We start from the raw sequence: 17,519 nt of genomic DNA, 5'->3' as shown, positions 1-17,519 counted from the left end.
TCGGTGTGGTTCGGTGTTGTAAACCGAACAAATTAGAGAAAAACCAAACCAAACCAAACCATTGCAAAGACAGTTTGGTTCGGTGCATTCACGGTTTTAAAATAAATACAACTTGCTTAAAACAAAGTTAAGAACTTACTTAAAAGTTAAAACAAATACAACCTGCTTAACACTTAAAAGTTACTAGTTTACTACAACAACAAAAATAACTACAAGTCTACAACCAAACAAAGTTAAGAACCTGCTTTCTTAATTTCTTTAGGTTTGTCTGATGACTTGAATCACTTGATGAGTGAATGTCTTCTTTTTTTTTGGTTGGAGAGTGAATGTCTGAATGAATATGTGATTTACTGATTTTGTCATTTTTTATTTTTGTTTTTGGTCTATTGACTTATTGAGTATTGAGTCTATTGACTCTATTCAAATATTACAGACTTTACACTATTAATTATTTAATTAGTTTAATTTAGGTATGCCACTATCTGATGAGTGATGAGTGATTTCTAAGTGATTTTGTGATTTTTAATTTATTCTTTTTGTTTTTGGTCTATTACAGTATTTATGTATTACTCTATTTGTTTGGTTTTTTATTTTTATTTTTTCTGTTTTAGTTATTTGGGGTTTCGTTTGGGATTTGGGTAGATTGGGGTTTCATTTGGAGTTTTGGCAAATTGGGGTTATATCTAATATAAGATTATAATGTGTAACTATATATATTATATAATCTATTTGTTTGTCTATTTGTTTGGTTTTTTTAATTTATTTTATTTGGCATTTCGTTTGGGGTTTGGGGAGATTGGGGTTTCGTTTGGGGTTTGGGTAGTAGGGGTTTCATTTGGAGTTTTGGCAAATTGGGGTTATAAGTTATAAGTTATATCTAATATAAGATTATAATTTGTAACTATATATATTATATAATCTATTTGTTGGTCTATTTGTTTGGTTTTTTTAATTTATTTTATTTGGGGTTTCGTTTGAAGTTTGGGAAGATTGAGATTTCGTTTGGGGTTTGGGCAAATTTGGGTTATAAATTATAACTATATATAAGATTATATATAAGTATATAACTACTATAGAGTAATGACTATAGTACATATATAACTATATACTACTATAGTATATACTAGTATACTACTATAATTATAGATTACTTATATAGTTATATATAACTATTGTAGTATGTATACAACTATATACTAAGTTACTAACTATATAGTTATATACTAAGTTTATGTATAACTCTATATGCATAAAACATTATTATATAGACTATAGACTATAGAGTATATAGAAATAGAATACACTAATTTTATTATATAAGATATAACTAAAATTATATACTAAAATATTATTATATATATAATATTAAACTCATAGGGTTATATAAAATATATTTTAGGGTCTAAAATAAAAATGTATAAAATGTGAACAAAAATGTATAAAATGTGCATAAAAATATATAATATATTTTTTAAAAATTACTCGGTTTTGTTCGGTTTGGTTCGGGTTAAATGAGCATAAAACCAAAACCGAAACCGTCCATATACGGTTTGGTTCGGTTTTCTCTTAAGGTGTTGACTTTTCAATCAACTCGGTTTTTTTTCGGTTTTTTTACGGTGGGTTTAGTTCGGTTTTTCGGTGCGTCGGTTATTATGCCCACCCCTACCCTCCCCATTGCAAGCATTTTTTCTTCCACAGTGTCAACATAATAATAAACTGACATCCCCTATTGACTTTGCATTGCACATATGGTGATGACTTGAGGGGATGGAAAAGGTGGGTTGAATCTTGGCTTCGTCTACATTGAAGATTGAGAGATACATGTGGTATGCTTCAGTGCCATCTTTGAGCTCATGAGTTTTTGGACAAGTCCTCTAGACCATTACATTGGTGCTAGGCCTCACCAAAAAGCCCAAGGCCCGAAGCCCACCCGAAGCTCGCCCGGCCCATTAGGCCCGAAGCCCGATTTGGCCCGAAATTTGGGCCGGCCTGGCCCGGCCCGAAAGTCTCTTGGGTTGGGCTTGGGTCATCCCCTTGAAGCCCATGGGCTGCCCGAAGCCTGGCCCGTTTAGGCCTGCCCAAAGCCCAATTTGGAAATCATAACATATTTAATAGGTTTTTCGTTTGTTTACCCTAATAAATTATTAATATGCTTATTAAGTTATTATATAATACTATAATATTAGTAAATAGTAATAGTGTAAACTATGTAATACCATAACCAATAAAGTAATAAACTTTTAAAATTATATACAACATTATAAGTATAATAAAACATAAATGTATATGTGTATACAGGCTCCTTCTATTGAGGTATACCTCAACATAAATAAGTTGAGGTATACCCTATTAGGGCCCACACGAGTCGTTTTGTGTCGATCCGAATCGTTCATTTTTTACATCTCCATTGATAGATCATCCTTACAAAAAATTAGCCAAATCGGAAATCATTTGTCTATCTAACTTTGATCAAATAAATGGACGAACCAAATATTTTCGATGAAACCGTCTATTTGTTTTATCAAAGTTAGATAGGCAAATAATTTTCGATTTGACTAATTTTTTGCAAGGATGATCTATCAATGAAGATGATCCTTGCAAACTGTTCGGATCGACACAAAACAACTTGTGTAGGCCCCAACAAGGTCATACTTCAACATAAATAAGTTGAGGTATACCTCAATAGAAGGAGCCTGTATGTGTATATACAACTTTTATAATACAACTATAATTAAAGTTATTAAACCACGATCGTCAATTCATTAATTCAACGATCTGAACTGTTCATTTTTTATTTTCATAGTCAAAGATCATCCTTACAAAAAATCGGCTAAATCGGAATTTATTTACCCATTCGATTATCATTAGAAAAACCACGATCGTTCATTAATTCGACCACCGTTATGTCACTTTTACATCTCCGATTAAGCTAATTTTTTGCAAGAATTCTTTTTGAGTGGGGAACTAAAACTTGAACGGTTCAGATCGTTGAAAACACGATCGATATGTGAGCTTCTACATATAAATACACTTAAAAGTATAATTATAATAACTTTCTCATTGAAACCTTGTTGTTTCTATAATTATGAAGACCACAACGTGATTTCAATAATCTGACCCGTTCATTTTTTATATTCATAGTCAAAGATCATCCATACAAAAAATTGGCTAAATCGAAATTCATCTACCCATTCGATCATCATTAGAAAAATCACGATCGTTCATTAATTCGACCACCATTATGTCACTTTTACATCTCCGATTGAGCTAATTTTTTGCACGAATTATCTTTGAGTGAGAAACTAAAATTTGAACGGTTTGGATTGTTGACAACACAATTGCATCGTTTGTTTATAAAAATATGTAATAAAATATATAATAAAACATATATACAATTATGTCTTATTATAGTTGTAATGTTGTATATAATTTTAAAAGTTTATTATTTATGGTATTACACTATTACTAACATAATAGTATTATATAATAACTTAATAAGCATATTAATAATTTATTGAAGTAAACAAACGAAAGAGCTATTAAATATGTTATGATTCACAAACTTAACAAATAAACTAGTCTGCTCAATTGGTTGAAAGTTGAAGCTTGCTATGTGAGGTCTCATGTTCAAATCACAATATAGCCAAAATCCTATATTTTTTTTTTTGAAGATATATATGTGTCTAAATAGGCTTTGGGTCCATTTTGGGCCGCCCGTTCGGGCCTAGCCCGGCTCGGCCCTCCAAGCCCGCAAGCCAAAGCCCGATGGGCGAGCTTTGGGCTTGTGTATTAAAGCCCAAGCCCGGCCCGGCCCGAAAGTCTTATTGAGCTTTTATAATTCTAGTCCGAACCCAAAAAAGCCCGGCCTGCCCCATTGACGACCCCTAATTGGTGCATTGCCATGGAGATTGTGTTAAGGAAAATAAATCATTTGATTTGAGGTTCACTGCCATGGAATTTAAGTAATTTGTGGGGATGTACTGTTCATATGCCATATACCAAATCCCATATCTATAAGAAAAAGATTAATTCGAATGAGTTAGGAAATTGATGGTAAGGTTGGGCTTTGTCATTTTGTGATAAAACAGAACTGTGAAGCCACACAGAAAGGAAGTAGGAGAGGGAGTCAGCTAAATATTAGCAATAGTATATTCATTAAAATAAAAATAACCAAATAAAAGCAAAACAAAGCATTGTTAAGGAGGATTTGAAAAAAAAAGAAGCAAAGTCATAAAAACTTTTACCAAAGTGTAAATGTTTCAGCACTTCAAATCAAAACGATGTATTCGTACAAAAAATAAAAATCAAGCAGATAGTAAGAAGCATTTGCCTTAACGTGTATTTAAAGCAAGATTTTTAATTTAAACCTAAATTTTTGTAGGCGAGCTCGCATTAAAAATAAAATTAACATAAGATAAGAGAATTTACATAAGAAGACCACAAATAGCTTCAAAAAGATGATTACTTATAACATAAAGTTTCTTTCAAAGCATACGATTTTTTGGCGGTATCATCTTCAAATTCTTTCTTTCTTTCTTTTAGCTATCCTCCCAAAAAGAAAAAAAAAATTGTTCAATCAGCACTACGTCATAAATTTCTTACAGTAAAAATAAACAAAATAAAAATAAAGCAAATAAGAGATGCACCTAAATTAAAAGGCAAATATTCGAAAAGAAACAACAGTAAAGAAAAAATTAAGACTTGACGGCCATACTTTTCTTTTGGCCTAAAATATACATAATTACATAGCATTGAGATCTTGGACTCTTTTTTTCTCTAATTCTCAATTGGTTTGTCCTTTCTAGCAAGGAGTAAAATTTCGTTTTTTAGGGGTATGGAAATTTTAACACCATACTAAATTAATTTCGAAAAATTTCGCCGAAATTTGCCGAAATCCTCGAAATTTCGCCGAAAGTTTCGATGTATAGACCGGAGAGAGAGGGGAGGCAGAGACCAAAGGGAGAGGGGAGGAGCATTGTCGCCGACTCGCCGGAGGGAGAGAAGAGATCGGAGAAGCTGCAGAGCCGCGCCACGCCGTCGTCGAAGGGAGAGAACAGATCCGGGGAGGAAGAGAAGGAGATCGGGGGAGGGAGAGGGAGAGAGAAGAGAGAGATTAGGAGGGAAGAGAAAAACTAGAAGTGAAGGGAGATTGGAGAAGAAAAAGAAAAACAGGAGAAAAAAAGAGGAAGACCAGTAGACCACTAGCTTGAAGAAGACGAAGGCCACTGGAAGTCTGGAAGACACGGGGGAAGAAGAGGAAAAGAAGGAAAGAAAAAAAAAAGAAGAGAAAAGAAAGGAAAAGAAAAAAAAAAGAAAAGAAAAGGAAAGAAAAAAAAAAAAGAGAAAAGAAAAAAAAAAAAGGAAAGAAAAAAAAATTTAGGGTGGATTAAGATTTAGAGTCTTTAGGCAATTGGAAAGAAAAAAAAAAATTTGGAATTTTATTTAGGGTTTGATTTGGCCATTTTGGTGTTTCGTTTAGTTGTAAACATAAATTATGAAAAAAAAAAAAATTTATCCCCTCATCATGAAGTTTCATTCCCTTAATGTTTGATTTTCCAATTTCAAGATCGAGAATTTGTGAAATTGAATTTTAGGTAAATCACTGTCGCCGCTGCTGTCATCAGGTTGGTTCTATTTTAACCCAATTCGGCTCAATTTAACTAACGAAAACCATTTCCAAGTCTCTTTGAGTAAGCTTGCTACTTCTCGTTGCCACATTGGTGATTTATTCTTGTAATTTCATTATGTAATTATTAATTAGTGAAGTATTTTTTTAACAGTATTGTCTACAGCGCGCATTATATTCATCACATATCACATGAAACCTACTATATAATTTGGTTTTTTCAATATTTTTTTATTAATGTAGTAGATAATATGTTCAATAAACATATAGTAAAGTTTCATTCAAAATTTCCGTATTTTAATAGTAATTTCCGTCGTTTCCGTCTAATTTTTGTCGAAATTTAAAAATCTTCCAAATTTCCGTCGAAATTTCCATCGAAATTTCCTCGAAACCCGAAATTTTATTCCTTGCTTTCTAGTAGTTTCTTCCCAATAAATTTTTTTAACTTCCTTCTGCTTTTCTTTAAATACTCTTAACTTGGTCTTTGCTTTATTTGTTTATCCTTTGGATTCAAGTAGTGTGTCTGTGGATTGGGTAAAAAAAAACATATGCATCAGCACAGAATATAAATGTGAATTATGTGAGGGGTAAGGCTGATGGGTTTCTTCTGGTATATGGCTTACAAAATTCACAAAAAGGAGAAGAATTGAAAATAATATTAATAAGAAAAACTATCAAATGAATGGTAAAATATATATTTATAAAATGAAAAGAAAATAAAAATAAAATGAGGCTTCGCGTGTGTAAGTTTTTGAGGGTCGGGTGGGTATTAGACTCAAGTTAACAGAACACCTCTCTAACTCTCCCTAAATTCAGAGGCTTCTCTGACCCCTCACTCGCTAAAATCAGAGGCTGAAGACGATGCCGAAGAAAAACCATTTGAGCTTTCTTCACCAGCTGAAGACGACGATGTCGACAAGTGCTTCTTCTTCTTGCAACAGACACAGAGGTATCCCTTTGCCTTGTCTTCACTACTCTACTCATCTTCTTTTCTTCAACAATTACTTTGCCTTGTTTCATTCTCAATCCTCAAACCCAACAAAATCTACAAACCCCCAACCCAAACCCACTAATCTCCACGATGCTTTGAATTTGTTCAACACCATGCTTCAAATGCGTCCTCTGCCTTCGGTTGTCCGTTTCAATCAAATTATGGGTCACGTTGCAAAATTGAAACATTATTCGGCAGTCATCTCGTTGAGTAACCAAATGAACGTGTTGGGAATTGCACCTAGTGTTTATACTCTAAACATTATCATTAATTGTTTTAGTCATTTGAACCAAATGGGATATAGCCTAGCTGTCTTGGGAAAATTCTTCAAATTTGGCTTTGAACCAACTGTCACGACCTTCACCACTCTAATCAAGGGCTTTCTTCTTGCGGGTAGAGTTGCTGAGGCTGCAGGACTGTACAGAAATATGGTGGAGGGAGGTTGTAAGCCCAATGTGGTCACATTTGGTACATTAATAAACGCCTTTTGCAAAATGGGTAATAATGGTGCGGCTATTCAATTGCTTAGGAAGATGGAACAAGAAGGCTGTAAACCTAACGTAGTTTCTTATAACACCATCATTGACAGTCTTTGTAAGGACACACTAGTTGCTGATGCATTGAACCTCTTTACAGAAATGATTAGTAGGGGTATTGAACCAGATGTCACGACCTTCACCACTCTAATCAAGGGCTTTCTTCTTGAGGATAGAGTTTCAGAAGCAGCAGGGCTTTACAGAAATATGATGGAGGGAGGTTGTAAGCCCGATGTGGTTACATATAATACATTAATAAACGCTTTTTGTAAAATGGGTAACAATGGTGCGGCTATTCAATTGCTTAGGAAGATGGAACAAGAAGGTTGTAAACCTAACGTAGTTTCCTATAACACCATCATTGACAGTCTTTGTAAAGACATGCTAGTTGCTGATGCATTGAACCTCTTTACAGAAATGATTAGTAGGGGTATTGCTCCAGATGTTGTTACATACACCTCTTTGATTGATGGAGTTTGCAAATTAGGAGAGTGGGAAGAAGCGACGAGATTGTTGAAGGAAATGGTGAGTAAAAATATCTTTCCAAATGTACGCACCTTCAATGTCTTAGTAGATACACTTTGTAAGGAGGGGAAAGCTGTGGAAGCAGAAAGTGTGGTGGAAATGATGATTCAAAGAGATATTGAACCTGATACGGTTACGTACTGTTCGCTTATGGATGGTTACTGTTTGCGAGGAGAATTGAAGGAAGCAAAAAGAGTTTTTTATATAATGCATAGCAAAGGTGCCATTGTTGATGCTCATAGTTATAACATATTGATAAACGGATATTGCAAGCATAAAAAGATCGAAGAGGCCATGATGCTTTTTGAAGAAATGTCTCGTACAGGACTGGTTCCTGATACCATTACTTATACCACTCTTATGTATGGTTTTTGCAAAGTGGGGAGAACACAAGATGCTCAAAACTTGCTCTCTAAGATGCAAGCTTGTGGCCAACTTCCAAATGTCCAAACTTATGCTGTTTTACTGGATGGTCTTTGTAAAAACCAACAACTTTCTATGGCATTAGAATTGTTTTGAGAGATGGAAGGCAAGAAGTTGGATATTGTGATTTACAGTATTCTTATTGAAGGTTTGTGCATAGCCGGAAAAATTGAATCTGCATGGGATCTCTTTCGTGGTTTATCATCAATGGCACTTCAACCTGATGTGAGGACATATACTATAATGATTAATGGACTTTGTACTGGAGGCCTAATAGGTGAAGCCGAAAAGTTGCTTAGAGGAATGGAAGAGAAAGGCTGTTCTCCAGATGATTTCACCTATAACACAATTATTCGAGGGTTTCTTAACAATGATGAGACATTAAGGGCGGTGGGACTTATTGAAGAAATGGTGGAGAGGGGTTTCTCTGCAGATGCATCAACGCTGGAATTGATAATTGACCTATTGTCTAAAGATAAAGTAGATCCAGCTTTGTTGGCATTGATAACATGAGTTGATTTGCCTCTTTGAAAATTCATAGTTTTTTCAGATTCTCCTCATTATCACAGTGAACTTTGTAACTACTGCACTTTTGACAATGATGGATGTCATCTATATGTTATCCATGACATATCCATCACGTGAAATTTATGTCTTTTATCATGTAGATTCTTCTGGTCTTTAGAGCTGGGTGTGAAAGTTTGTTGGTGTGGTAGTTGTTGCAGGTTGGTTGATTGTGGTGGTGGTGGTGGTGCAGTGATAGTTTAATGTTTTGGTAGAGGTTTTATGGTCAAAGTGATTCACAGCGCTTGTGGGTATGCGAGGACCTGGTATGAGGCTTGGCCTCGTATGGTTCTTCCTTCGAATGGAACAAAGATACCCCTGAAAAGTTAATATGTAAGTTTAGTTTACACTTGATAGATACTTTCGAGTGAAACCTTGTATTTTCTTCGGACTCTATGTTTTAAATGAAAAAAATTCTGTGATAATTTGTCACTTCTTTTACATAGAAAATGATGTAGGGACCAAAAAGATCAAAAGGATGGAAGATTTTCAAAATGAGGTACAAGTGGAGTAAATGTCATGCTTATATTTAAATGAGGATTAAAATGTTATTTAAAAGCTTCTTAGCCATATTGAGTGGAGTACCCTATGAAATCCATCAAATGGCTCATTAGGTCGTTTCAGTTCAAAATGCCTTCTCATCTCAAATATTTTCAATATTGTCTTAATTTCCGGTATTCTCTTTGGTGAAATTTAAATTGTGAACTTGCTCCAATCAAGAAAATGAGCAAAGGGTAATGCATAGTCTGATCTGCCTTGTCATCACTCTTCTACAGCTGTACACTTTGACAATTGTTGACTGACTGTAACTTGTTACATAGTTAGCTGTGAGATTGTATTTAAAGGCTAATTGCTTCTGAAATCATTTAATGAGAAACTGATTAATCAGATTGTGTCTTTTCCTGGAAGCTTGTGTCTTCTATTCCTCTGTTTCAACACAGCCCCACCCCACCGGCTTGTTTTGATTTCATTTTCATTAATATCTGTGTTATGAATTCGATGACATTCCTGATCATTTTCGAAGGTATAAACAAAATTTTAAATGTTAGGAGGACACAGATTGATGCCAAAATATCAGAGAAACAAATGCGTAACGATGATGTTGATAGATGCTTGACATGTTGTGCTATCCAGGAAGAAATGAAACCCAATCTTGATCCTATCTTGCTTGAAAATAATCTTAGTAGAAAACTCCATTAATCCCTGAGACTGAGTAGTTGCGCCCAGAATGGGAACTCTTACTATTGCAAGTTTGTTTTGTTGCATTTAGTGACTCTAGCTTGGTTGTTTGGAGTATATATATTGGAGAGTTCATTGTTCATTAATTAAATTTAAAACTCCCACTTCTGTGTCTACAAAAACTTCAATAAAACTCTAGTATTGTTTAATACATACTTTATGGTGGGAAGGTGTGGTGACTTGACAGAGGTGGTCCCCAATCATCACTGTATTACATCCAATTTTAACTTTCAGATATATAACTGTCAATTTGCTTCTCGATCCAATTATGGTTTGGAAGAATATTAACCCTGCCACATCTTCCCATAAGGGCCAGTACTGCAATTGAATTAACTTGATGTCTGCACTTACATCTCATAACTGTCACTTGTTGCTTCATACATAAATAAAGAATAAAATATCTAACCAGTTGGCTTGTGCAAAATTGCAAATTAAGGATCGCGGAATGACGCCTGAAACACCTCCCAGTTCATCCACCTTTCGGATTATATTTTCCTCTCATTACTGACTGGTTAAAATATCTAATTTCATGTTTACAGCTAATATATATGTAACCACCTGAAAGTAACCACTTATATATATATAAAGCTCCTCTTACACATCTTACTTCACCCCATGGTTTTAACACCCATGTTTTCATTTGGTTACTCCTCTTAGTTTTAACACTAAGTTCTGTGAGTAATTTCCAAAATATTTTAGCCCCTGGTTTTAACTCTACTCCTACTACATTTTCTTCCCTATGAATCATCCACCATGGAAGTATAATAAAACTTTGCACTTTGGAGATGGGAATTCAACCACTGCCACCCCCAAACTCCCTCCAAAGTCACCTACCAAGAAAGGTAAATCTCCTATGAGATTCACCAGTCCTTCAAAGCCACCAAAGGCATCACCATTTTTGTGGGGACCTTTTGGTCCTCCTACAGTTAAGCAACAAGTTCCCCATATTGCTGATCATATCACTGATCATTGGGTTGGCAAACTAAAACCACTTGATGACTGTCTTTTGGACTCCCTTGATGCACCCTTATACCCTACAACTCTCATTTGTCCCATGTTTCCACCTATTTATTCCACATTTTTCCAACCTTCAAATTTCCCTACTTATCCTTTCACTCCCCCTAACCCTCTGCTGAACATCTACTACCCATGGTATGATGATGTAGCTGTTTTTCATGATCTATCAGATCTTCCTGTGCATACTACATATTTTGGGGACATCAAACACCTTTGGATCCTATCTCAGTCATGCTGCCTCAAGCAATGTAAACAACTGATTTTGGCGGTATTCCTCAACCATGGGATAACCTGTTTGGTGTACCCCCTCAACCATTTATGGCCAACGAGAGTGGCCTCCCACAAAGTACACCTAACAGCTTTGGTATCCTGCAGCCCACCCCCCACTCTCCAAAGGTAATTTCAAATTTCCGTTCAGAGTATACAAATGTTGTGGGTTGTGATATAGGAGAATCATATGTGAGCGACGCAAGGAAGGCTGATTTTACTAGGAAGTACAAGTGTGGCACTCATTGTGGGATGTGTGAATATGTTGGAGGTGAGGACTGTTCTGACTCATGGGAACAACAAACATGGCCCTATGGATATTGTTTATCCTAATCTCATACCTGTAGGTCTTCCTACTCATGTTTAGCCCAATGATTTGGGGTCTCATCTCTCTCACCAAGTTGTGTAAGACTCTTATGAAACTGCTCCTCCCACAAGATTGTGGACAATTCTGCCCAACCTTGTGCTTGCCACCATGTTGTAAAGGATAGTTATGACACTACTAGGTCCACTGACCTAGGTCCTTAGCTTTGTATGCAGTAACTAGCTTCATGTGTAGCTGGATTGTGCATTTTTTGCTTATCTATTGGAAGGAAAAGGGACAAAATGCTAAGTACACCCCTACTATCACTTGGTTTTGCATTCCAGCTCCTATTTTGAGGACTTAATCCAACTAACCGGATTTTTTGCTATCCCTCCCTTTTTGCTAGTGACTTAGTCTATTTAAATGTTTATCACTCTAATTTCCCTATGTGTAATGTTATATTTCAGTTCACCCTTCTCACTTTACCCAATGATGAGTCCACGTTATGGGCTACCTGTTTTCTAACCCATGTGGAATTTTCTTTTTTTCTAGGTTATTTTCACACTTAATCCTACCCCAAATATTGACCCCAGCCTACTTATACCCAATTACGTACCCAAATTCTTCACTAATCACTAGTATCCAAAACAAACATTAGTCATCTTCACTCTTCAACTCTCTCTCTCTCTCTCTCTGTCTCTGTCTCTCTGTCTCTGTCTCTCTCTCTCTCTCTGTCTGTCTCTCTCTCTCTCTCTCTCTCTCTCTCTCTCCTTCAGTCTTCAACATGTCTTCTCTCCACTATCCAGTACGTACCACGTACATCTTCCAATCCAAGTATGAATTCTCCAAGTTTTTTGTGAAACCTGAAATATCTCTACAACTCGATCAACTTCAAGCTCCTAGGTAGTGTTTGGCACTCTCTTTTTTGTTCTCTTTTTTTAATTCCCAAATTTTAAAATTAGGGATTTGATTATTTTATGTGATTAAATTAGGGATTTGATGATTTAATTAGGACTTGATTTTGATTAATGTATTAGTAAATTATGATTTGATTATTTTGATTATTGTATAGGATTTGCTTTGTTGGTCATCTTGTGAAGTGCCTCACTTGTGGGGTAAGCTCATTATGTATTTATGTCCTCCCTGACTAGGTGTATTTTTTTTTATTAATAAAATTTACACATATCGTCAATTTTTTATATGCTAAACTTAGCCCATCCCACTTTGGGATCCTGGATTTGTCCCTGACTCTACCATATTCCCCTACTTAACTTTTGTACATACTATGTCTGTCCTTATTCTATGTATTCAGCAGTTTGTGGTATTTTATCTTTCATATTATCAGCCCCTAGTTCATTCCTACTTACTTTGACTGCCACCTACTGTCTTCCTGATTTTTTTTTTTTCCATTTATATTTTTGGTCATCCTATCATGTAAGATACAACTCCATTACTGTAATATGAAAACTGAACAAGAGAATATTAATTTTCACATGGTCAATTAAACTATACATAACATGCAGACAATTCCTAATTACATGCTCAACAGTTCCCAATTATTACCTTTCATCCATCCAAGGATTTGATATATATTATTTTCATAATAGAATCATGCACCCAGCAGCATGTAATGGGCTTTAGGGACCCTGATTAAGGGGATGGGCAAGCCATATATGTGTGGCTCCTATGTCACTATAGCCCAAACTTACAAACAAGAGTCCCTCTTATTGTAAACAAAAGGGACAGAATGGATTAGATATTAAAAATAATAATTCTTGTAGTGTGTACAAGAGTGCAATTTCCTTATAACAAGTGTCACTCTAGGTAAGAATAGTAAAAAATTACATATAAAAGGTGAATCAAACACTTAATGTCAATTTCTATAACCTCTTATGTTGACAAGTATTCTCTTTTAATTAATGTATTACCATTTTAGTTATTTCCCAATGGCATATATATTGTCATATATATCTTATTTAGCATTAATAATATATTATATATAGTATGGTATCTATGGCTTTTTTTCTTTCTATTATGGCATGTTATTTCTTAAATATTTATGAGTTGTTAGTTTACATGCATATATTCGTCTTATCATATATAGCATGGTAATGTTGGTTTTTCTATCAAGGCATATGTTGTATCATTTTTGACGAAAAATCTAACAGAAGATAATGGAAGGACAACATTGATGTGCAGTAATAAACATGGAAGAGTAAAGACTACATTGAGCAAAAATAAACTTTAAGGACCAAATTATATATTGGTAAAAGTTGATGAACCATTTGTGATAAAAATCCTATTAATTTTGGACGAAAAATTTGCTATGCTTTTTTTTTTTTTGTCATTGTCTTATATGCTATTAGAAATTGGAATTGCTATATTTGTTTAACAAAAAATAGTGACAATGTAACTAAAACTGGAGCAAATATTTAGAGACTCCAATTATTCATCCAAACATCACAAAGGAGTTAATATCCAACAACATTTTGATTGCCACTTATATTCGATACCAAGATTCTAGATTTCTAGGTATGTTGGAAAATTACATACCTAATTTGTATTTGATTAATATGTGATCAGTAAAGAAGAGATTAACATAAAATTCATATATTTATTGGATGTAATAACAGTAGAATATAAAAAGTATAAAACCTTGTTTATTAACATTTTGTCATACTAGAAAAAATAAAAACATTTTGTCATAATAATCCAAACGCCCTTTATACAATTTTAAATGATAAATAAGCTCACTTGTTAATTGTCATTAATTAGAGCCACCAAAAAGCTAGTATTTATAAAACGAAAAGAAAAAAAAACTAAAATGAGGCTTCGCGTAGTGTAAGCAAGGAGTGAAATTTCGGTTTCGAAGAAATTTTCGATGGAAATTTCAACGGAAATTTTCGTGGAAATTTCGATTTCGACAAAATTAGATAAAAACGACGGAAATTGCTATCAAAATACGAAAATTTTGAATGAAACTTGACCATATGCTTATTTAACATATTATCTACTATATTAATAAAAAATAGGGTTTAATGCCATTTTGCTCCCCCGACTATGACACTTGTATCAGTTTGCTCCCCAGACTATTAATTTAGAAAAATAAGGACCTTGACTTTGTCAATTTAGCCAATTGAGGTTTTTTTGTCACTTTACACATTTTTTATCCAAATCTTTGAGGGCAAAATGGTCCCTTCCAATTAGATCTTATCATTTTTTTCTCATGCATAATTTTTCCTCTTTTATTTCTTGCTAAATTTTGCTTGATAAAGTGACCAAAAAACCTCAATTGGCTAAATTGACAAAGTCAAGGTCCTTATTTTTCTAAATTAATAGTCTGGGGAGCAAACTGATACAAGTGTCATAGTCTGGGGAGCAAAATGGCATTAATCCCATAAAAAATATTGAAGAAACCAAATTATATAGTAAGTTTTATGTAATATAAGATGAATATAATGCGCGCTGGTGGTAAATACTGTTAAAAAAATGGGTCACTAATTAATAATTATATAAATAACACCTCAAATTTATTTATATTACAATTTTAAATCATGAATTAAATAAGTATTCAATACCACATAGAGTTTCTAGCAGGTTCAAAATTTTCGCTGTCTTCAGTATCATCTTGTCCAGAGTAGGTGAATTGCGAAGAATAATCACCCCAAGATACATCTCCAGCATAACTTTGCATATAATTCCCAACATGCCAACCGTATGGATCAGGAGGTGGTATTTGTGGTGGGATTTGTCCATAGCCATACTCATTTGAAGAGCTACTGCTAGACTCATCTGAGTAAAAGGGATATGGTGGGTAGACTATTGGAGGGTTTTGCCCATAATTGTAATTATCATCTGCTACCCCCATAGAACCAAAAGTAGTGGATAACGAATCCTCTTCTTCTGATATCATACCCACATTACCTCTTTTCCTGCGATTGTAGTCCTTTCCAATGGCACCAATTCCCCGTCCTGCACGCCTACTCCCATGATTCTCATCTTGTGTTGCATGAGTGTAGTTTTCTTCGCCAGTAAATCGAATGATATCGTATTGATCATCTCCAGTGTTATCTTCATTTCTACCACCACCACCACCACCACCACCTTCACCACCATCTCTATTTCCACTGTTGGTAGGTGTGTCTGATCCTGTGTCAGAGTTGCCTGATCGAGAAGGATTAGTGGGAACATTTTCGTTGCGATTTATTGGACCTCGCATAAGTTCCTCAAAACTTTCAGTAGGGCCCACCTCCTCATTAAGAACTCTTTCCACATTAATACCTTTTTGGCGTGCTTGGGCTGCAACATCAGGATCTGGATTGTCTGCGTCATCATCTAGATGGATGGGCCTGATCCACTGATAAAGCTGGTTTTCCTCTGCATCATCATCCCCTATACAATTTTCAAACATATCCAGCGGATCATAGTTGTCGACGCGATCTTCCTTAGCTTGTTTGTCTCGAATTGCAAGCTTCATATTATAGTAGCAATAGACCATCTTCTCTAACCTACTATATGAAAGCCTGTTTCTTTGCTTGGTGTGTATGAGAGCGAAAGTGCTCCAGTTTCTTTCACAAGCGGATGATGACGCCGTTTGTGAAAGAACTTTGATGGCTAATTTTTTTATAGTAGGCGCATCAGTCACATACATGATCCACCATTCACCTGAATTGTACAAAATTATGAGTGTAAGTTCAACCATTCAATTGATCCAACTAATAAAAGTACGGTGTATACTCACTAGGAGACATTTTTTATCTAGCGGCAATTGCAGCTCGCTCTCCGAACATTCTCTTCGCATCTTTGAAATAAGTTAGCTAGATGCAAATCATACAATATCCATCAAAATATAAAACTTAAGACACTTAAATTTTTTAAAGTATTATGGCAAGTTATTTTCACAAAGTAAATTAAAGTGTTATGGCAAGTTATTTTCACCTCATTTTCAAATTGGGCAACTTATGTTGAATAAGGATCCAATGTTTTATATACATTGTGCACAGCCCGAATAAGTTCACCGGCCATCATTTGCCACGCTTTCTTCATATTGGTAACGAGGATTTAAATAGTGGGCTGCATCAAGTAAATATTAAAATACATATTTAGTAACAATAATTTAAAGTTAGATAACTTAGATCAATGAAAAAACATGCGGAACTAAATTTAAATTAAACATATTTAGGTTACCTGCTGCATGCAAATCGTGTTGTAATGTTTTAAACCATCGATCATCGATGATTTTTACCACCCACCGTGCACCGTGTTTAAGTAATAATTCTTCCTTTACACGACGCATCAACTTATAAACGGATCCCATAGTAGGATACACCTCTGTATTGACAACACGTAAAACTAGGTATAGAGGTTCTAACAAACCGCAAATCTTAAGCACCTGTTGCCAAAATGAGTGATCAAGTACTATGGATTCCACCTGTTGTCCTGCTTCTCCTCGCCGAAAGTTGCTATTGCCCCAATCAGTACAAGTGAACAATTGCTTCAACCCAATCATCTTTCGATACAAACTATCCAATGCAAGATAGTGGGTAGCAAATCGGGTGGGACCATGACGAATAATATCTCCACCACAAATCTCACGCATCTTTGCCAACAACCAATTATGGTTGTAAATAAAATTTGTGATCTTTTGAGCCTTTTTTATCACCTTAGCAACCGACTAGTTCTTCCCAATCTCTTCGAACATGAGATCAATGCAATGTGCCGCACACGACGTCCAGTACACATTATATTTTTTCATTAACTTCTTCCCTGCGGCGACATATGCGGAACCATTGTCAGTGACAACTTGAACAACATTGTCCGGTCCAACCTCCTCCATTACATCCTTCAGTAGCTCATATATATATCTTGCATCCTTTATGCAATTTGAAGAATCAACGGACTTAAGAAATATAGTCTTACCTCTTGAGTATACCATGAAGTTTATAATAGACAACTTGGTTGGACCTGTCCAACCATCGGACATGATTGTGCAACCATAAGTTGCCCAATCCTTCTTCAAGTTGTTGA

At 35.0% G+C, this 17,519-nt stretch overlaps 1 pseudogene; it reads left to right on the top strand.

The window, feature by feature from the left end:
* Positions 1 to 6,487: 6,487 nt before the first annotated feature.
* Positions 6,488 to 8,783, top strand: LOC147282648 (uncharacterized; annotated as a pseudogene).
* The last annotated feature ends 8,736 nt before the right edge of the window (positions 8,784 to 17,519 follow it).

Source organism: Dryas octopetala, chromosome 6, assembly GCF_963921425.1.
Source record: "Dryas octopetala chromosome 6, drDryOcto1.1, whole genome shotgun sequence".
In the NCBI taxonomy this organism is placed as follows: domain Eukaryota; kingdom Viridiplantae; phylum Streptophyta; class Magnoliopsida; order Rosales; family Rosaceae; genus Dryas; species Dryas octopetala.
This window is presented reverse-complemented; position numbering and strand designations above follow the sequence as displayed.